We start from the raw sequence: 19,213 nt of genomic DNA, 5'->3' as shown, positions 1-19,213 counted from the left end.
TGACATGAATAGTTGAGTTATTTAATTGCTATGAAAATAATTTGCTGACAGGTTTCAAGCACAAAATATGGTATGACCATAAATAACATCTCGATTTGTAGACTTCACACTGACTGAAAAATTACTTGTGCTTAAAATTCTTCTTAAGGGAACCTTTTCAGCATTTACGGATAACAAAGAAAAGCATCTTGTAAAAGCACAATAAAAATTTGGAAAATAAACATTTTTGGAAAATACACATTTTAGCAGCAATAACAAGCGTGGATATAAAAAATTCATACAATTTATTAATGCAAGCACTTTTGCATTCTCATTGAAAAACTCTAACATTGTGCAATTTATAAAGTAGATATTTTTCCAGTTATAAAAATATAATTTGAAGCCCAATGTGTCATTTAGAACATTTCTCTCATACAGCTCCACTTATGAGACTGGAATATTCCATCTCTTACTGAGCCAGTATTTTTTGGAAGGTTTTATAAACCTATCATAGAAAAACCGTGCTGCACAATAATGGTGTAGGAATGAAACAAACATCTATGAATTACAAGATGTGGTAGGGAGAGCACTTGCTCTTCTAGAAGTCCAGTTGGCACACGTCACTCAGTCTTTGCCGATTTGTCAATACGTCAGTTTGTCAATTAGATGACAATGTCGATTTGGCAGTTAGAACATGGCGTTCAAGATTAGCATTGAAAACGCTGCTCTCGATGTCCTCTAATGGTTGAAGAAACAGTGTAATTCTCTTCTTTAGCCTCATCAATATATCCATTAATACAATCTAAAATTATACTTATTTTTTATCACCATACTATTGACTAAAAGAGCCCATGCTCAAATTTTATATTTATTACATCATCTGCTGATAAAACATGATTTGTCATTTTGTACATACATGTTCAATTGATTTTTGACCTTTTAAGATTGAATATTAATTTCCAAAGAATTTCATTTTGTTTCTTCTGACCCATGATCTCACACTTTCCAGCTCTTGATTTTGTCATTCAGTGTTTTAACACAACTTTCCAGATTTATGTTACCACAGATGGCTTTTGTCCTCGTAGGAAAGACAACAGAAGGGTCATGCAGACCTGAGTCTGAAACCCAGTTCTGCAATTACTAGCCTCCAGTTATAAGGAAAATTATCTCTTTGAAACCCAGTTCCCTCGTCTGAGAAATTGGAATAATTTCACCTTGTAGGATGTTAGCTGGAAATCAGATAATATAAACTCATCACGAAACGTATGTTTCCATTCTTTCTGGCCATGTTACATAGCTGTTAAAGGATATGGCCCTTCAAAACACTACCAGAGGCCTTCATCCTGATCAGTAGGGGTCCCAATCTTCACTACCCATTAGAAATGTTATCCACCAACCTTTTTGTATTTTGCCCAAAAGAATCTCATGTAGAATTGCGTAAATGCCTTTCTAAATTCAAAGTATATTTTATTTCTATCATTCTAATCTGTTACTCTATAAACCTTATCCAAAATTTGTAACATTTGCTTGTAAGGGTCCCATTGTAAATATTAATGACCGTTTTGCTCAGAATCTTTATTATGTTCATGGAGCTTCAGTTTTCGTAATTTTTTTTTTTTTTTGAAAACGATAACCCCCTGTTCTCTGGTAACTTTTCCATTACTGACAAAATTTATCAGTGCACTGACATAAATTACTCAGACTAGGAAACAGACTGTTCAGACTTGGAAACAGGCTACTTATCTCTTTGTCTACCTTGAGTTTCAATGTTCATATTTCTACTGCTTTGAATTTCTTCTCTGTTCATTTCAGGAATATTCTTGTCAAGAGGGAAAAGTCTGTAACAAATGTAATTTGATTAGTTCTTGCTCTTTGCTTTTCATTTGCTTTTAACATTATTTTTTATTTACCCCAAAGAGAAATATCTTTGTATTATCTTTTTCTATATGCTCCAGAATCATGGCATCATTGCACATATGTGTGTATCTACGTCTCTCCCTCGTTTGCTCAGAGATCCACTTTATTCAATTCTGTACATACAGAGACATGAACCCAAGCCCAGCCCACCTTAGCAGGTATCACTCCGGGGAGAATAAAGTACCTTTTCTACCCAGCCAAAAGCTGCACTGCCTGTGCCCCGGAACCTGGGTCTGGCCTCCCCAGCTCCTTGCCCTTCCAAGGTGCCTGAAAGGGACAAGGGAGGGACTGCCCACCCCGCCCACCGTCATCACAAACAAGGAAATAAGTAGGTGTAGGGGGAGCCATGCTTAGGGCACTGCTCCCTGCTTCCTTCCTCCTAGCTTTGGAACCACCATCACAGGAAAGCAGCCAGTCCCAGGGAGGCCCCTTCCATGTCAGTGATCCCAGGGCGGCTGCTCACCACAGAGGGGACAGGGAGTAGGGCGTGTGTTCGTCCCCCTCCCCTGGCCCTCTGGGCCCTGTATTCATCTCCTATTGTCCGGAGCCTCTGTGTTTCTCCTGCCTCCCACGCTGCCTTGGTCAGCAGGAAGTAAGAGAAATACTGCAGCCCCGTTAGCCTGCACACTGCGGGGGCTGGGGGCCTATTTGTGCTTTTAGGGGTGGCTCCCCTCCAACTAACTGGCTCCAGGGGCCAGTGGGGCTTGACAGTAACTGTGGTGAGAATCTGCAGCTGCTGCTGCTTATATGCCTGCAGGGGAGGGGGAGAGACACCCGGAGTTCAAATGAGGCTGCAGGGCAGAGGGGAGAAGCGTATGTATTCCTGGGTGTATTTCGCAGAGCAGCCTCAGGTAGCTGCAGGGTGAGGAGCAGGAGGGGACCAGGCATCCCAAGTGGTCTGAGCATTGAGCATCGCGGTGCTCAGCCTGTCTGTACCAACCGGCACGGACTTATCCGGGGGAGAAGAGGGACCACTGTGGGTGTCCCTGCTTCAAGTGCCATACCCCTATCCCTAGAGTAGAGAGGCACTGCCTTGGCCCCACGCGAGCCAGCGGGGAGCAGAGGGTGGAGGGCGAGGGCAGGGTCCCGCAGGGCCCCACCTTCCTGCGGCGGGAAGGTGAAGAGGTCCGAGAGCCTCCGGGCTGGCAGTTAGACTCTCTTCCGCTGGCCTGTGCACCTCCAGTGCCGTGATGATGTACCCGTCCGGGGGCAGCCCTGACTGCCGCCGAAGCAGCACCTTCTCCTTCTCCATGTCCTTCAGGATCTGCACAGCCTCTGTCTCCACCATCCTCTTCAGAAGCTGGATGTTCTCTGCTGCGGGGGTCTCAGTTTCCATCAAGTACACAGGAGGCAGTGGCGGAGGAGCTCGGAACATGGGACACTGGGGACCAATATTTTGCCACATCTGTTCTCTTTCCTTCATTCAGAACCGGTCCTTCTGTTTCTCTGCCTTGTACTCTTGGGTACAGTCATGAAACAGCTTCTGAATCATCTCCATAAACAGCTTCAGCACGTTGTAGGTCAGCCCACAGATTGTCTTGTTCCAGTGGCTCTTGGAGTTCCTGTAGAGGACAAGGAAAATGATGGGGAGGACCTGGGCAGGACTGTCACTTATCAGGCTCACGATGTACTCATTGTTCTAATAATAAACAGCACATTCTGCCACCTGGAAATGGGGACTGGAGATACACTTGGCAAGCTGGCAGAAGAGTGGTTCCATCACTTTGATGGACTCTGAATGTTCAGTGGCATCCAGAATCTCTTCTAGCTCATTCAGGAGCATCCCCTCCTTGGGGCTGTGGGTGTTGGGCCAGAACTTGAGAAGTCCCACAATCACCAGCTCAGTGAGGCTACTTTCCTTCTCCGGGAACTGTACCAGGCAGTATGCCACCTGAGGGTGACAGACACTCAGGGACTTGACCTTGTGAAGAGGAGCAGGACACAGATGAGGAACATTTTGCACTCCTCCTTCGGGAGAAGGCAAAGCCATTGCTGATGCTGCCCAGGAGCTCCAGAAGTGCTCAATCCCACTGTGATGCTCCGTCTTATAGATGAACTTGTAGAAGATGTGGCTGATCTGCCTACAGATGGCAGTCCGGAGCCCTAAAATCTTGCCATAAATGCAATACAAGATGGTTTTGAGAAAGTCCGGCTCTCAAGGGTCCTCTGTTAACAGGTCCAGGAGAGCAAAGACAAACTTCAGGTCAATGTACTTCTGGGCTAATGTTTGGCTGGAAATCAGGAGACTCAAGGAAACATGAGAGAGACTCATACACGAGCTGGAGATGGAGCCAGGCGGCTTACAGGGTGGGCTTATTCTTCCTCGGGGACAAGCTCGGCCCCAGTGGGATTCCACGAAGGTGGCAGAGTCTGGAAGAGGTTCACTGAAAACATGGTGATGGCCTCAGGGTAAATGGCCTCGGTAACAACATCGCAGCTGTGGGTGAAGTACTCTGCTATTTCTCTGAGCCCTGTCTGCTTCACCTCCTTGAATTCAAGGTCACTAAGTGGGTCTGACACAAAGTCAAAGAGGACACAGCACTGGTGTAGCTCCTGAATAAACATCTCCTCCGGATCCTGGGTTGGCGAGTCTTTCGTGGCAGAAAGCTTCTGCAGCTCCCAGTTCTTGCTGAGGGGAAAGCAGGAGCCACTTTGCAGCTGGGTACTTGGGTACCTGGGTGCTTGATCTTGCTGAGCTGCTTGGGGGGCAGCTGCTGTTGCCAGGACACTTGGATGACTGCAGCTGAGGCTGGGGCTGGGGCTGGGGTTGTGGCTGGGGCTAGGCTGGGTCTCCTCGGCTAGATATATGTGTGTATTTGTGTGTGTGTATGCATATATCCATGTGTCTGTATATGTATAGCCTCTGTGTGTGTGTGTGTATATATGTACACGTGTATTTATGTAGCTGAGAGAGAGGTGTGTATCTTTAGCACTGTTTTTAGCTTCCACACCTCCACTTGTTCTTGGCTTTAGCTTTCCTATCTCACTGCCTTCCTAGTTTGTGTTTCTTTTCTGAACTGGTTTTGGTTACATATCCTTAACGTATATTTTATACATAACATCCTCTGAAAATTATAGTTCACTAGAGATTTTGTGCAACTCTTTAGATTATTTAAATGCCTTAAAATCTTATTTGCTTATTAGAGAATCTCATCTCTCTCTCAAAAAAAAAAAAAAGAGACTTGCCTTTTAGAATTTTAGGTTTACATTTATTTTATTTAAATTCCTTAACATTTAAAGGTCAAAAATATGAGTTTCAACATGTAAAGATATTAAGAGAACAAGGTCACACAGTCCCAAAATTCTAGTCCCTTCCACCTCATGAATCTGCTCATCATGCTCACCCCAGTTTAAGTCCAGAGTAGAAATCACTTCATTAATCCCAAAATCTTCTGAGATGCTTTCCTGTTCTACTTTGAACATTGAGATTGAAATGTAGATTTGAGGCCATTTTCTGGATAATTGGATATGAACATCTGTTCTGAAAAACATACATATTTGAGACCAAAGTAGTTTTTTATCTGAATAGTTGCTTCAACTTCCCATTTCACTCTGTCTAGACATTCTCTTTGAAAAATTATCCAAAAGTTAAATTCACTATGTGAGAAAATATGTAAGTTGTATACACTCACAGAAAAATACAACCACATAAAGAATATTCCGTGTTCAAATTTCATGTTCTAATAGGAGTAAAAGCAATACCCTAAATAACCAGGTCTTTAAAATGACTGAATCAAAGATACAATGATAAGATTCTCATTATTTTCTCTATTAAATGAAAATTTTCATGAGGCACGTGCTCATTAAATTTAATATACAGAAACTGATCACTTTATTTAATTGTTGTTTAAAGGTTAACAATGACAGTGAATATGCAATATTTAGAAACCAAGTCTATACTTTCAAAATACTATGTGTTACTACAGCTTAAACCACAATGGCCAACATAACCTACAATCAATCTAACTACAGATAAATACAGTTTTAATGTATAAAAATCATCAAAAACCAATGCATAAATAAAGTAGTGGAGGCTATTAGCATTCATAAGTGAGACCTAACTATTGCAAAAATAGTTAAAATATTTAATTTGTGATATACTCAAAGTTCTGGAAGAGACGTAGAGAATTTTTCTCTCAACATCCTCCCTCACTTCACCAAGGAAATACAGTACCTGAAATACTGCACAGAGATAAAGGGCCACCCATTTTCAATCACCAAGGTTTTAAACTCTATTACAAACAGATGTTTAAAAAAAACTTTCATTGTAATTGCATCTCGTCAGTTTTCTTATTGAATAATAATATATCCATTTCTCTCTTGTATTTTCCCAACTATTTGGGGAAAAAAAACTCTTAAAATATTACATGCATCTTTTTCTCCCAAGAAATATCCCAAATTTGTTTAACTGCCTGACATGTCCTATAGTCACATCTTTAAATATATATATATATATATATCTGGGAACTATATAGTCCCCTCCAACTTTTAAATATATTTGTATTCTACTACACTTAAACACTGTTATTTTACACTTTTTTTAACTTTATCAGTGAATAAGAGTATATATCTAAAAAGTTAAAATAATGATCTAAATTCTTTTACCACTGTCTCTCTTTTAAAGTAGTCTGGTTTTGACTACAGCTTATATCTATAATCTTTCAATTGTGTGTTACTGGTCATTTGGGACCACATGAGATGGTATCAATAGTTGGCAGAAGTTATTCCCTAGTATTAGAAAATAAACTCATTAAGAAACTCCATCTTACATTTTAACAGTTACTACTATTGAAAGGTTTTGAGGGTTTACACCTTTCTTGCTTTGTAACACATTGGCTCTATTCTTGAATTACAATTCCTTACCTACAAATAATTATACTATTAATAAAGAAAACATTCAAGAAGAATAATTCCTTAAAAATTAATTTATTTGACTCATAAATCAGCCTAAGACAGTTATTTTCAAAAGGGCAAACTGATCTCTGCTAATAGAATAACCAGTGTTTTTCCCTAAATGAAAAAATCTATAACCTTAGCTTTTTATAGAATTACAATAAAGAAGCTTTCTCATTTGAGTAAATATACAAACTAAAAATTTTTAAATCATGTTAATGCAATTTTAACTTCTATTCGCAACAATTTCTTAGGCTCTAAATCATATGTAACTGGGCACAAAAATTTTGTTTATTACATGTGGTATCTTTATCCACCATGATTTGATAATCAGTCATGACCTCATTAATAGCCTTTAAAAATCACTTAGAATAATCAATTATTTTGGAAAAACATTTGGAAAATTTGTTACTAATAGTCAAGAAAATTTCTACGACTTTAGTGTGCATTTGAAGTCTCTGTAATAGTTAGAGATTTGTTTGGTTAGATTCATGATCCAAAGTACGTATTTCTACCCTGTAACTTTTTGCTAATTTATTGTAAACAGAGTAGTCAAAAAGCATCCTCTCAAAATATTCTCTATTATATCAAATTGCTATCAAATAAGTGATAATAATAACTGATTGCTAATTTAACTTTGACTATTAATGAGATAATCCTTTCAAATATTGTAGTAAGGAGAGTTTGCTGGGCACCTAAGGAATGTTAAAAGAACACCAGGAGAAGTCACACACAAGAGCTGGAAGGATTCAGACTGAAAAGCTTGGCTTCATGATTTTGCCTAAAGCAAGTTCTTCTCTTTCCTCTCAGCGCTGCAAATTACCGTGGCTCAACTTGTTAGTCTACTACACGCCTCAAATTTTCACTCAGGCAAATCAAAATCTGATTTTTGAGAGTGTCAAAAGACCATTTAAGTACAAATCTAGTGTTTTTACTTACTTGGCCAAATAGATCAAGCTTATTCTTAATGAAATTAGAATTCCAGATTAGACCCACGGCTGTTTTTTGTTGGCCATTTTACTAAATGGATGAACTCTTTTCTGCCATGGGATGCTACAACAGAAGGTCTGAATTAATTTGGGCAATGATGAATCTGAGTCATGTGTTTCCTACAAAACTGATTTAAAAATATAAATGCCCTTTTATTTAAGGCAACCTAAATTGATCATCCTTGAAAAGTAAAAAGATATTTTGGAATTTTTTTCCTGATAAATCCATCAACTGGACATATCAATTTAATGTTGATAAAGCTACACATTATCAACACATCACCAAATAAGTAAATACTTAATAAGTAGTGACCTGATGCACTACTAAAAATAGCTGCCATGAATACTATTCACCCAGTGTCACTCTAACATTTAGTATTTTGTTTTGTGAGAAGAAAATGACATTTGTTAAATTATTTTGATAATATCTATTTTATTCTTTCAAATAGATGTATATTTTAATGTAAATTGTATTGCTATGAATACTAAATTTATTATAAGTACATTAATTTTTCACCATTTTTCTGATTTTCATCAGCAAATGTAGTAACTGTGGCAATGAAATTTTACACATCACTCTCACAATACCTAAAAGATTTTACAAGGCACACTTTTACTTAACACAAACAGCAATCCCCATGCCACTGCTTCATTTTTTTAAATCTCATAATTTATGTGATTTTTTAAAAAGTAAAAAAAAAAATTTACTATTTTAGCCACTCATGTTTTAGGAGTCCTAGAGATAAACATTGCAGAGGTACAAAAACACCATTTTGGTACCTTAAGAAACTAACTCTGTGCACCATGTCAACATTCTTGATGGGTCAATTTATTGGTCTTACCGTATAAAATATAATGTAAAATTTTAATCAGTTTTATTTAAATTGCTTACAATTTCTCCATTTGTGATTTCAAAGCAAAATAGTATCTGGATTGTAAAAGCACTGGGAATTTGGAATAGTTGGAGAACAGTAATTCAATCTGTTAAATCAATAATTTTCTTCACAGTATACTCAAGACAAACAGCTTATTTTTTTTTTTTTTTTGACAAACAGCTTATTGAAATGAGGGCACACAAGGAAGTCAGTTATGTCCACATAGACTTAAAAATAACAAGGAATAAATGATAATGTTCAAGCTGGCACTATCCTGACAAGGCATTCATAGGTTGTAAAGCAGTCTAGAAGGATTTTTATGTAATGTGTCTGCACTCATAATAACTTTAACAGCTTTTACCAATTTGACCCAACGATCTAGCTTACATTTCCAAGAAATACAAGAAAAAAACTAATTTTGTCAATTTTGTGAAAAATTCAAGTTTATTTTTGATAGAACTGATTATGTAAATGAATCTATAATGTAATTCAAAATGTATCAGCTGATTCATCCCTTAATGAAACTGCCTATCAATCTATTAGAGAAAAATAGAAACAGAAAAAAAAAAATCTAATTTTGATCACCATGCAAGCCAAACCAATAGAGAAATTATTGAATTTTTCTCAATTCATCAATTTAAGTGACCTAGGAAAGGCATTCAGTTTCATCTATTGACACTTAACTTTAACAAATTAATAACATTTCCTTATAAGCTGAGTAATTAAATCGTATTTAATGGAGGGTAGAAGAGGAGGCCAGAGAGTGAGACTAAGTTGTCTAGATTCCAAAGAAGAGGCACCTGGGATGATAAGAAAAGAAAACAAAACTAACCAATCTCCTCTAATTTACAGATTATTTATGTAGTCTCAGCACCTAAAATCGTGCTCGCACGTAAACAACATGTTCTGAGCAACTGTGAGGCATGGTGCAGTGACTTCATGGACATTCCATTATCTTATTTAATAAGTGAAACAATCATATAAGAACGATTACTAAACCTAACAGCATATGAGGCAGTGGGGGTTAATAACTTGTCCAAGTCAGATAAGTAATAAGTGACAGAGAGGGGATTCTGTCTCAGGTCTGTGTAATTCAAAAGCCCATGCTCTTAGCCACTGTTGTTTATCACCTCCTCGTTATGAGTCCATTGACAGTGCATATGGCTACAAAGTGATTATCTAGAATATGTGACTATATTAAAATTAATATAAAAATCTAAAAATGAATTTAGATAATTTGAAGTTTTCATATGAAATATTTTTCTCACTTTTTAAAAGAATTTGAACATCTAAGATGCTTCTACGTTTTATTCATTGTATTCAACCACAGCCTGGAAGTCTAAAGTTTTTTCCTAATTTCAATTATTTGAGAAAGAAACAAAACTTACAAACTCAGTACATCAAAGGAGTCCAAAAGTTGTAAATTTGAATTACTGAATAATATGATCGCCTTTTAAAACCCCCACCCCAAATCTGCCAAACTGGTAGTTTGGCAATACGTGTGGAACATTTTTGGTTGATTAATGAATTTTTAAATTTTCGGTGAATATTTTGGAAAGATTGGAAAACACCAACAAACCCTAAAGTTACATTTATCAGCTTAGAGCTTACATGTGCTGGATGCTTAATATGTATGGGGTATTCTGCTAATGGCTACTTCTGTTACTCATTAAAATAATGGTTATTACAAGTCATTATGCAAAAGAATCACCTGGAAAGTTCATTGAAAATGCATATACCAGGCTCTTGGATTCTTGTGGTAGATATGGTATGGGTCTAGGAATTGATGTTTTTAATGTATTCCGGTTAACACTGATACAGGTGGTGCATGGACTCCTTTCAGAAACTGCATTAAATCCTTACAACAACTCTGTCAAGTAGGAATGACTATTATTACCACTTCACAGAGGCGGTGTCTCAGGCTAGAGTTACACAGTTCGCTTAAAGGGGTCACACAGTCGAAATGGAGCAAAACTCTGACCTTGTTATTGGACTCCTAAGCCCTATTTTTCTGAACACTATTATTCGTTATTTATGTTTCTCTAAATTAGTAGCTTTTAAGTCTGGCTGCTTGTTAATATCACTGGGGGAGTATTTTGCTTATTCCTGAGCTCCACTCTCAGAGAGTCTATCATAAGTGTTCGGCAGTTTCCACGAATCAGTATTTAAAAAAAAAAACCTAAGTGATTCTAATGTGCAATCAGAATGGGGAAAAACTGAGAATCACTGTACGTCAGTAAAATTCCAAAATTTCTCATTTATCCAAGTTGGAAAGGCCGTAGATTAGGAAATGAGACAGAAGGTGTAGATTTTCCTTGGCTGTTCACTGCTCTTGTAGTTTATTTCAATACTGGTATAGTTGGATTGAAAAATACAAGCTCCAGCCAACTTCCTGTTGCCTGGTCAGGTTTACAGAGGTCACCATAGATATCTTTCCATTGACTCCAGGATTATAGTTTTTCAAAAAAAAAGCTGCATAAATAATCTTTTTATATGAGCCTTGACATATACATCTTATTAATTAAAAACTAGGATTTTAATACATAAAATCTAATGGTGCCATCTATTTAGTTTGTTAAAATACAAGAATGTATTTTAAAAATGTAAGCTGAATTAACTTCCTCTTTCCATAAAGTTAAGTAAACTTACTCAAGAAAGGGAGAAAAACTACCACTTAGTTAAGCTTTGTTTCAACTTTTCCATAGTGCACTTTTTTTCATAAATCCTACAAATGTCAACATATAAGTCTTTCCTCATGCCCTCATAGCCCATATTATCCAAATCTCTAATTTATTTGTTTTTCTTTTTCCAGGAACTGGATACTTTAAAAATGTATTTTTAAATTTTTAAAATTTCAGACAACAGATATAGAACACACTGGCTTGCTCTGAATGTTTAGAGAGTTTGAGGTTATTGATATAACCCTTGATATATAGCCCAACAGAGAAATTAAAGTGTTTACTCAAATACCTACAAAGTGTCAGAAATCTTGGTGATGGCTGATTGAGTCAGAAAGAGCAAAGGCAATGAAGAGAATAAATTATGCACACACATACATTCACACATAGTTCCAAGGAGTCCCCTACATCAATTCCAACTCACAAGTTCTCAATGTTATCTGGCTGAAGAGAAATATATCAATTAAATTCACGCGTTAAAAAAAAAATCTAGTCATTTACTCTTTTTGAAACCAGTTAGTGCATTTATATGTTGGTGTTTTGTCTTATTTCAAAATGTAATTTTTTTCTCCACTGGGTCTCTATGTAAAATGAAATTTTTTATGAATTAAAAGATCTGATAAATAATATTCTGAGGTCAATTTTTATGTTGCACTCACAGGATTTTCAGATTTAATCTACATAAAATTAGAGTTTCAGGAACACTTATTTGTAGTATGTTTTTGCTCTTTGCAAACTTTACTGGAACTGTCAGATATTAAGCTTGAATTTAGGGACTTCATATACTTAAAAAACAATGTATAGAGATTTGATAGTCTCAAGATAACCAATTTTATCTTTAAACTTTCCATTGATTAGTATAAAAGAAATAACATTTTCCTCTAAGATAAAAGAAAACTTGTTCTTTGGCAAACGCCGTTTAAATCAAAGGATTTTTTGGACATCCTGAACCAATTATGAATCTGAAATGCCAGAAAGTTTAACAAATTTGTTCAAATTTTTATTGCTGGTTAATATCAACGACAAAAACACAAATCAGTGTTGTTCGTTTAGGACCTAATTCTGTGTCTGCAATTCACCTTGGAAATTCAAAAAATATGTGAATTCAAAGAAATACCATTAAAGAAGACTGCCTCTGATTATGCACTTAGGGTGCACAGTAGAATGAAACAGTTGGGTTTAATAGCTTTACTAACAAACGATAAAATGACTACTTTGATTAAGTACCCTTATATGCTCACGCAACCCTAGAAGTTTCAAACTAGGTAAATGATGGTGATGAGTTAGGTAGATAAACAGATAGAGGTAGTTACGTCAGTTTTAGAAAAATAAATCTGCCGCCCCCAAAATATTATTTTAGCGAAAATAAAAGAAAATGAGAGAATGTGGCCAAGTCAGATAGGCGTAAACATCAGTATATAGTTAAAGAAAGGTTAATTCAAATTAATAAATTAAATGATAGGGTATTATTTTTTCTCTCTTGGTATTACTGTTGTTTAGATTCTTGATAATAGTAAAATGAATTGTTTCAGAAATTATTTTGGATACCATCACAGGTAATATAACCATAATACAAAATTTCTGGAGAATAGAAAAAATAAACACTTAATTTAAACTGTTCAGTGCAGCTGAATGTCATTTATTTATCAGCTATTTAGTAAGTGCTCTGCATTCTAGGAATGTCCCTTTCTTAGTATTGCCTTACAAGTCAGTTTTGAGCAGTGTTATTAAATAGAGATGTTCTATGAAAATCTGTCTATTTTTAAATGCTGAAACAATTCAGATAATTGAAAAGACGATTAATTTGATAATTTTAAATCCATAGATTTGGCATGAACCATGGCTCAGACAATTGGACAAAATGTGTCAATTTTAAGTAAATTTAAGTTAATGCATCGCTGAATGTTCTAATTATTCAGAATACAGGACAAGTTCTGTTAAAATTCAAGTCTTCACTTCATGAAAGTCACATTTGTTCATATTTATCCCTTCTCGGGCTCTCAGTATGGTCCTTGTCTACTTGTTGAGAGTGTCCTTTTTCCCATGTTCATGATCTGCATAATAGTTAAGAGCAATAGACTTTAGGAAGCATCTTCTTTCAACATTCAACAGCTCTCTTTAATTGAAAGAAAATATGTTTACAGAGGTTAATGCAGATTTCATGAGCTTCCACCAGGATAGATTTGTGACTTCCACAAGTGACAGAAAATAAAAGGCTCCAAGCTCTACATGATAATCCAAGAAGGATCAGTGACAGTTTACTTGCATTTCTCCAGGGCTTTCTGGAGTCTTACCATCTTACCTGAAAAGTGAGTATAAAGTAAGAACCTTAGGCCTCCACTCACAGGTGGGATATCTATTTTAGGATGGAGGGCTTTTAACAAATCACATCACCTAGGTGGCAACTAAATTCTACTTACTCTTATGGTTGACTCTGTAGGAAAAAGAAAAATATTGCTGCTGCTAATAGCTCCTCCTGTACCACTGAAGTGTCAGAAGAAACAGTAGGTGAAAGCTTGAGACTAAGCTGCAATTTTGGGAACAAAATAAAGGTAGTTTTCAAAGGAGCTGCAGTTTTTCTGGCCTATATGTTGGATAAGGGTGTATTGCCTTCCATAAATAGTTAATGCACTCTTTATCAGTAAATGTAATTTCCCTAATCTAGTCAGCTTCCTTCACTTGGATTGACCCTTACGGTTAAAAGCATAGTTTATGTAAGATAACTTTCTAGTCTGAGGGATATTGCTTATGGTCCTGAAACAGAATGATACTACTAGTTCATCCAGGTATGAAAATCTCCAAATTATCTCCATTGCTAGCATTTCATGATTCTTTGGCCAAAGTGACCATTAAATCCTCATGTAACCACACAGCATATAAAGCTCCTTGGCATGAAAACTTATTCTTTCCAAAATAACTCTTTTAAAGTCTTTGGCTGACTTTTATAAATTACATTTTCAAAAGTTCCTAAGGGGACTGCAAGTACATTTTACTGTTGTGTCTTCCACATGTCTTACGGAGGTACACAAAAAGAGTGAGGGGAAAAAAACAGACGTTGCTCGCAGTCTTACTATCCTGCTTTGATGATGGGGAGTGACTTTTGACAACAGGTAATCAGTTCTTACTGCTTGAGCTCCAACACCACAGAATAACCTTAAAATCCTAATGAATTCTTGGAGCTCCAAACTGTGTGTAATGCTGCCAAATCCGAGCCTCCGGATTAAACCATTAATGGCGTTAAACCATTTTTTTAGGGTCAGTGAAAAGTGTACATCAATTTGTCTATATATAGTGTGAAATGCATATGAACTCTTATATAAGGAAGGTCAGACTGAAAAAGGAAATTCAAGAAAGCAGACCGTGTTCCACTGTTTTCTTCAATTGCTCAGATTGTATCTGACACGGAAGTCTCCTTAGGGTGAATTTGTATAGAGACAAACACATGAACTGTTCCTGAGGTGGTAAGACATAGTCAGAAAAAGAGACTCTGGGAGGAATTCTTTTGTGGAGGATGACTGTAAATGAAAATTAAACTATATACCTATGTTGTATATGAAATGTATAATTCTGACTATAATAGAAATCATATAATTTCATGGTTCACTAGTACCATCCCCAGACACGTTCCCTTTGTTTCTTAACTTTTCTCACTCTCTGAAAGGGAAATAATGAGAAAGGAGATGTCTAAATGTTCATGTTAGGCATTTTTTTCTGAGCTCATAAAAGTTTATTTTATCACTTAATTGGCTTTTCTCCGTAATAAGACAATAAAAATCTCAGTGCTTTGAGGCTGCTAAACAACGCCCATCTAGTTGACAGTCTCAAGAATTATTAGCAAATGATGGTGTTAGGTAAGTGCTGTGGGTCAAAGTGTGTAAATGTAACTGCAGCAGGACTGGAATACTAATGAATGTCAACAACCATTTCCTTACCTGCTCCCAATTCGTAATTCTTGCCCTGGTGGCCCTATATTACAGAAAGAATATTGTTTTCCAATTTATAGTCAGAAAGTCATTGGAGTGATGAAGACTGTTCTTTAAGTAGGTATTAAGCTTATTGTCTTATTTTAAAAAATGCATGCAGCCCCGGAAAGGTGTATGAATAAAATGATCTCTTTTAAACAAATTGTAGTTTTATAAAATAAAGTGTCATGTCTTATATAAATAAATACTTACAGGTTCAGTAAAAATCAGACTAGTAGGAGGAAATTCTTTCAATGTATGGCTTTCATATCAATTTTTTTTTTTTTTTAGAAATTTAGTTTAATAGGAGTTTATGGTATGAGTTCATTTATGTCATAGGCAAAGAAACACCAACTATCAAATTCAGTCATTCAGTTCACTCAAAACAGGTTTCAAAGCAGTTTCCCTAATATCATTTCACACAGTATTTCCAAATATGGAATGATACAACTCATTCTACCTGTGAGTTATGGGCTGCAGACAGAACAACAATCATCACCCAAATTAGCTGGAAGGTTAAAGCAGGGAGAGAGGAAGGGAGTGAAGGACTGGTTTGCTACGAGCTTGCCTTCTGCTTATCCTTGTTCTAGATTTTTGTCTGTTTCTCTCACCTGATTCAAACCACAAATCTGTGCGCTAAGGTAGATATCCTTACTCTAACCCATGAGGTCACGGTACGTATTACTGGAGTAGGGATTCAGCCTTAAGATTCTGCGTCTTCCTTCGGACAATTTCTCCCCAAAGCTGAGATGTCCTGAATACTGGTTCTAATTTTGTTACTCAATGAGAAAGTCACTTCTTTTTCGGTCCTCACTATCTTTGTGTAATAAGGAGACAGAACAAAAATGTGTTTGATGAAAATATCTTCCAGTCATTATGTTTTTGTTCTGAATGAGTAATCATTTGTAAGTCAGCCTGAGGCTGGCTAGTGACATACTGTGGCCACCAGAGGCAGCAAAATAACATCCGTGAAAGGACAAGCTAACCTCAGACCCCAATCAATGCAGTCAATGCAACAAGTTCCTCTGAAACTGAATTGCAGCTTATAAAGCAATTGTGCACAGTCACAGTAAAACTGCAAGATAAGGAGAGCATGGTGGTGTTTTTACAGTTTTACAGGGGAATGAGATGTTGACCCCGACCTAAAGGGATTTAGGAGTGAATTATTTTTTCCTTTGATAAGGTGACTAGATGGCCTCTTTTTTTTTTTAATTAAAGTATATTTGATTTAGAGGTGAATTTTAGTATTTCAGTAAGCACAAGACTGACAGTAAATTTAATGAATCAACAACACTTTACTTAAAAGTAATTTCACCAAATAACAAAGCCCAATTTGTTTCAGTTAACGTCAAGGAGTATTAGAAGAAGGGAAGTATTGGTTTCAAATTCAGCAGATTAAAAAATAGAAAAATGCAGAAACCATGAGAAATGGTTAAGATGAATGAGGGACAGGCAGAGGTCACTCTGTGAAACTACAGCACAACTTAAAATATTTACTCATATGTCAGTACCAGATTTAAAGCCATACTTTCAATTAAATTTTTGAGTAGAGTTTCCTCCATTTGTCTAAAATAGTAAAATCCTTTTAGACTAAAGCTGGGTATGGATTTTCCTCCTTAAATCCAATCAAATATTCAAAGTTTAAAATTGTAGGAGCTTCTGAGAAGATATTGCAAAAATTTATAGGAAGGAAGGAAGGGAAGAGAGAGGAAAGAAAAGAAGGAAGGAAGAAAGGAGAGAGAAGGAAGGAAAATCTCTTACTTGAAGCCTGAAAAAGCAAAGATTTCATACACTTGCCAAACTTTAGATTCCATATCTCTTATTTGCATACCTCAAAAAATTAAAAGAATTACTTGGAAGTATAAATCTTCTAGTCCTCATGAGATTTCCCAGCTTTTCTGACTTCTATACTGATATTTCAAGTTGCTTATCAAAGACAATATTGATATTCTCATTGCTTAGATATGAATCATGTGATTATAATTAAACAAAATTAGGAAGAAGTTCCTCTTTATTCTACCATATTATGAGGTAAAACTTGAAGAGTAAAGCTTGGATGCTGAGTCTACATATATTGTATTAAATGATTGACAGAGATTTAATGATACAGCAAAAGTACTCGAACCTTCCGTCTGCCCCACTCACTTCACTTGTATTTTCCTTATTTTAAAATGTGCAGAGGATAGATTTACACCAAAACATAGATTTTGTCAGATTATGTACAATTTAACAATCTGACGATTAGTTTGGGCATTAGTTATTAAGCTTGGCTAAATTGAATATTCATGACACTGTCATGCTTAGGTTTTTAGCCCCAAAAATGTACTTATCAGTTTTTGAAGGAGGTTCATCTTAGTAATAGGTATCTTTAAAATTGATAGTTCTAAATAAATTTTAAAAGATTAATTAGTACCTATCCACACCCACTAGACAAATAGAATTATCCTTGCTTATTTAACAGTCAAATAACTTAATGTTTGCCAGTTAGTTTTTAAACATCAGTTAACTGTTCCTCACATATATTTCTGTTCTTCACAGTATATAGTCAATTGTAGACACTCAGTGTGAAGCATTAAGATAGTTTCTATCTCTGAGGAAATAAGAAGATTGACCCATAGAGAAGTTATGTAAATTTGAGACATGAGTATATTTTACTTCTTAAATTTACCTGATATGAAACATCCAAAAATTTGAACAGTTAACTGATTCTCGTATGTGGAAGATCATTGAGTTGTAGATTTTGCTATAGGTTAATGGCAAGTCCCTCACATAGTCCAAGTGAAATAATTTGGACCATGTAAGTAAGTTCCAAATTTACATAGAAAAAAAGCAACGGAAGCCAATAAATAATGGTGGGCCCCATCACCCATCATGTACTGTAATGTCTTACACTATCTTGAAAGTTTTTGCACCATCTGCACTCCCATGACCTGATGAACTCTTTAGCTGAAGGATTTTAGTTTGTATTTTTACCATGTGATTTGTCTGGACTCACTCTTTTTGTGACTGATAGGTTTTTTGCTTTCCTGTTCAACTCTGCAATCAAAGGGAAAGTCATGATTTTCTTTCACACAACAGAACTATCTTCAGCTACATGTAGAGGAAGGAGACTAGGATAAAGGTCTATTTTCTTCTTCCTTCATAGCTGAGATTTGCTGGATACTTCGAAGGACCTCTGAAGACTGTTGCTCAAATTCCAAAACTGTTAATTCCCTTCTAGCTGCTACTGGAATTAATGTGTCTGTTGACAGGAAGGCTGGAAGGACAATTTCTGTACATACACTTCTAGTCCATGCCCTTCAAAAAGACCTAAATATGACTAATTTTTTTAAACTTTGGCAATGAAAAAAATGACATGGCCTCATTACAGGAAGACCTTTAAGATCCTTAACCTGGGTCCTTCACAAATAATACGCCTTCGTGTGCAGATGAAAATTTAAAAAAAAACTACAATAAAGATTAAATATAAATATAGTTCAGAAAAAAATTAAAAATAAACATAGCTCATCTCCTTGCTTTGAGCCAGTAGGATGTCACCACTATTGCGGTGATAAATAACTGAATTCTGAATAACAGTCTTTAAGCGAACTGCTAGGAAGAACTATGGATGACAACAAAACAACAGCTTATCTTTTTCTAGCTTTGACACAGGTGAAGTGCTTTCACCTACATTCTGTTATCACTTTGTCTGACCCACCAGTGATTCCACACCTGCTTGAAAGACCTGGAACCATGAAATCAGTTTCATAACTTATTTCAAAATTGACCTTGGTATTTTCTTAAGGGTATATTTCTATGCTTTTTGGAGGGGGAGAGGGAGGGGTCAACTCAATAAAGCTTCCTAAGCAAGGTTTTTCCAAAAATAATTTGGGCAATGAGAAAAGAAAAAGAAAATTCTGTGGATTTAGATTCTTTTTCAA

At 36.1% G+C, this 19,213-nt stretch overlaps 1 pseudogene; it reads right to left on the bottom strand.

Moving 5' to 3' along the window:
• Positions 1–2,908: 2,908 nt before the first annotated feature.
• LOC105084901 (serine/threonine-protein phosphatase 2A 56 kDa regulatory subunit delta isoform-like) overlaps positions 2,909–19,213 on the bottom strand; it is a 37,649-nt pseudogene continuing 21,344 nt past the window's right edge.

The sequence above is a fragment of the Camelus dromedarius genome, chromosome 11 (genome assembly GCF_036321535.1).
Source record: "Camelus dromedarius isolate mCamDro1 chromosome 11, mCamDro1.pat, whole genome shotgun sequence".
NCBI lineage: Eukaryota > Metazoa > Chordata > Mammalia > Artiodactyla > Camelidae > Camelus > Camelus dromedarius.
Note: the sequence above shows the minus strand (reverse complement) of the source record. Positions and strands in the feature narration are given on the sequence as shown.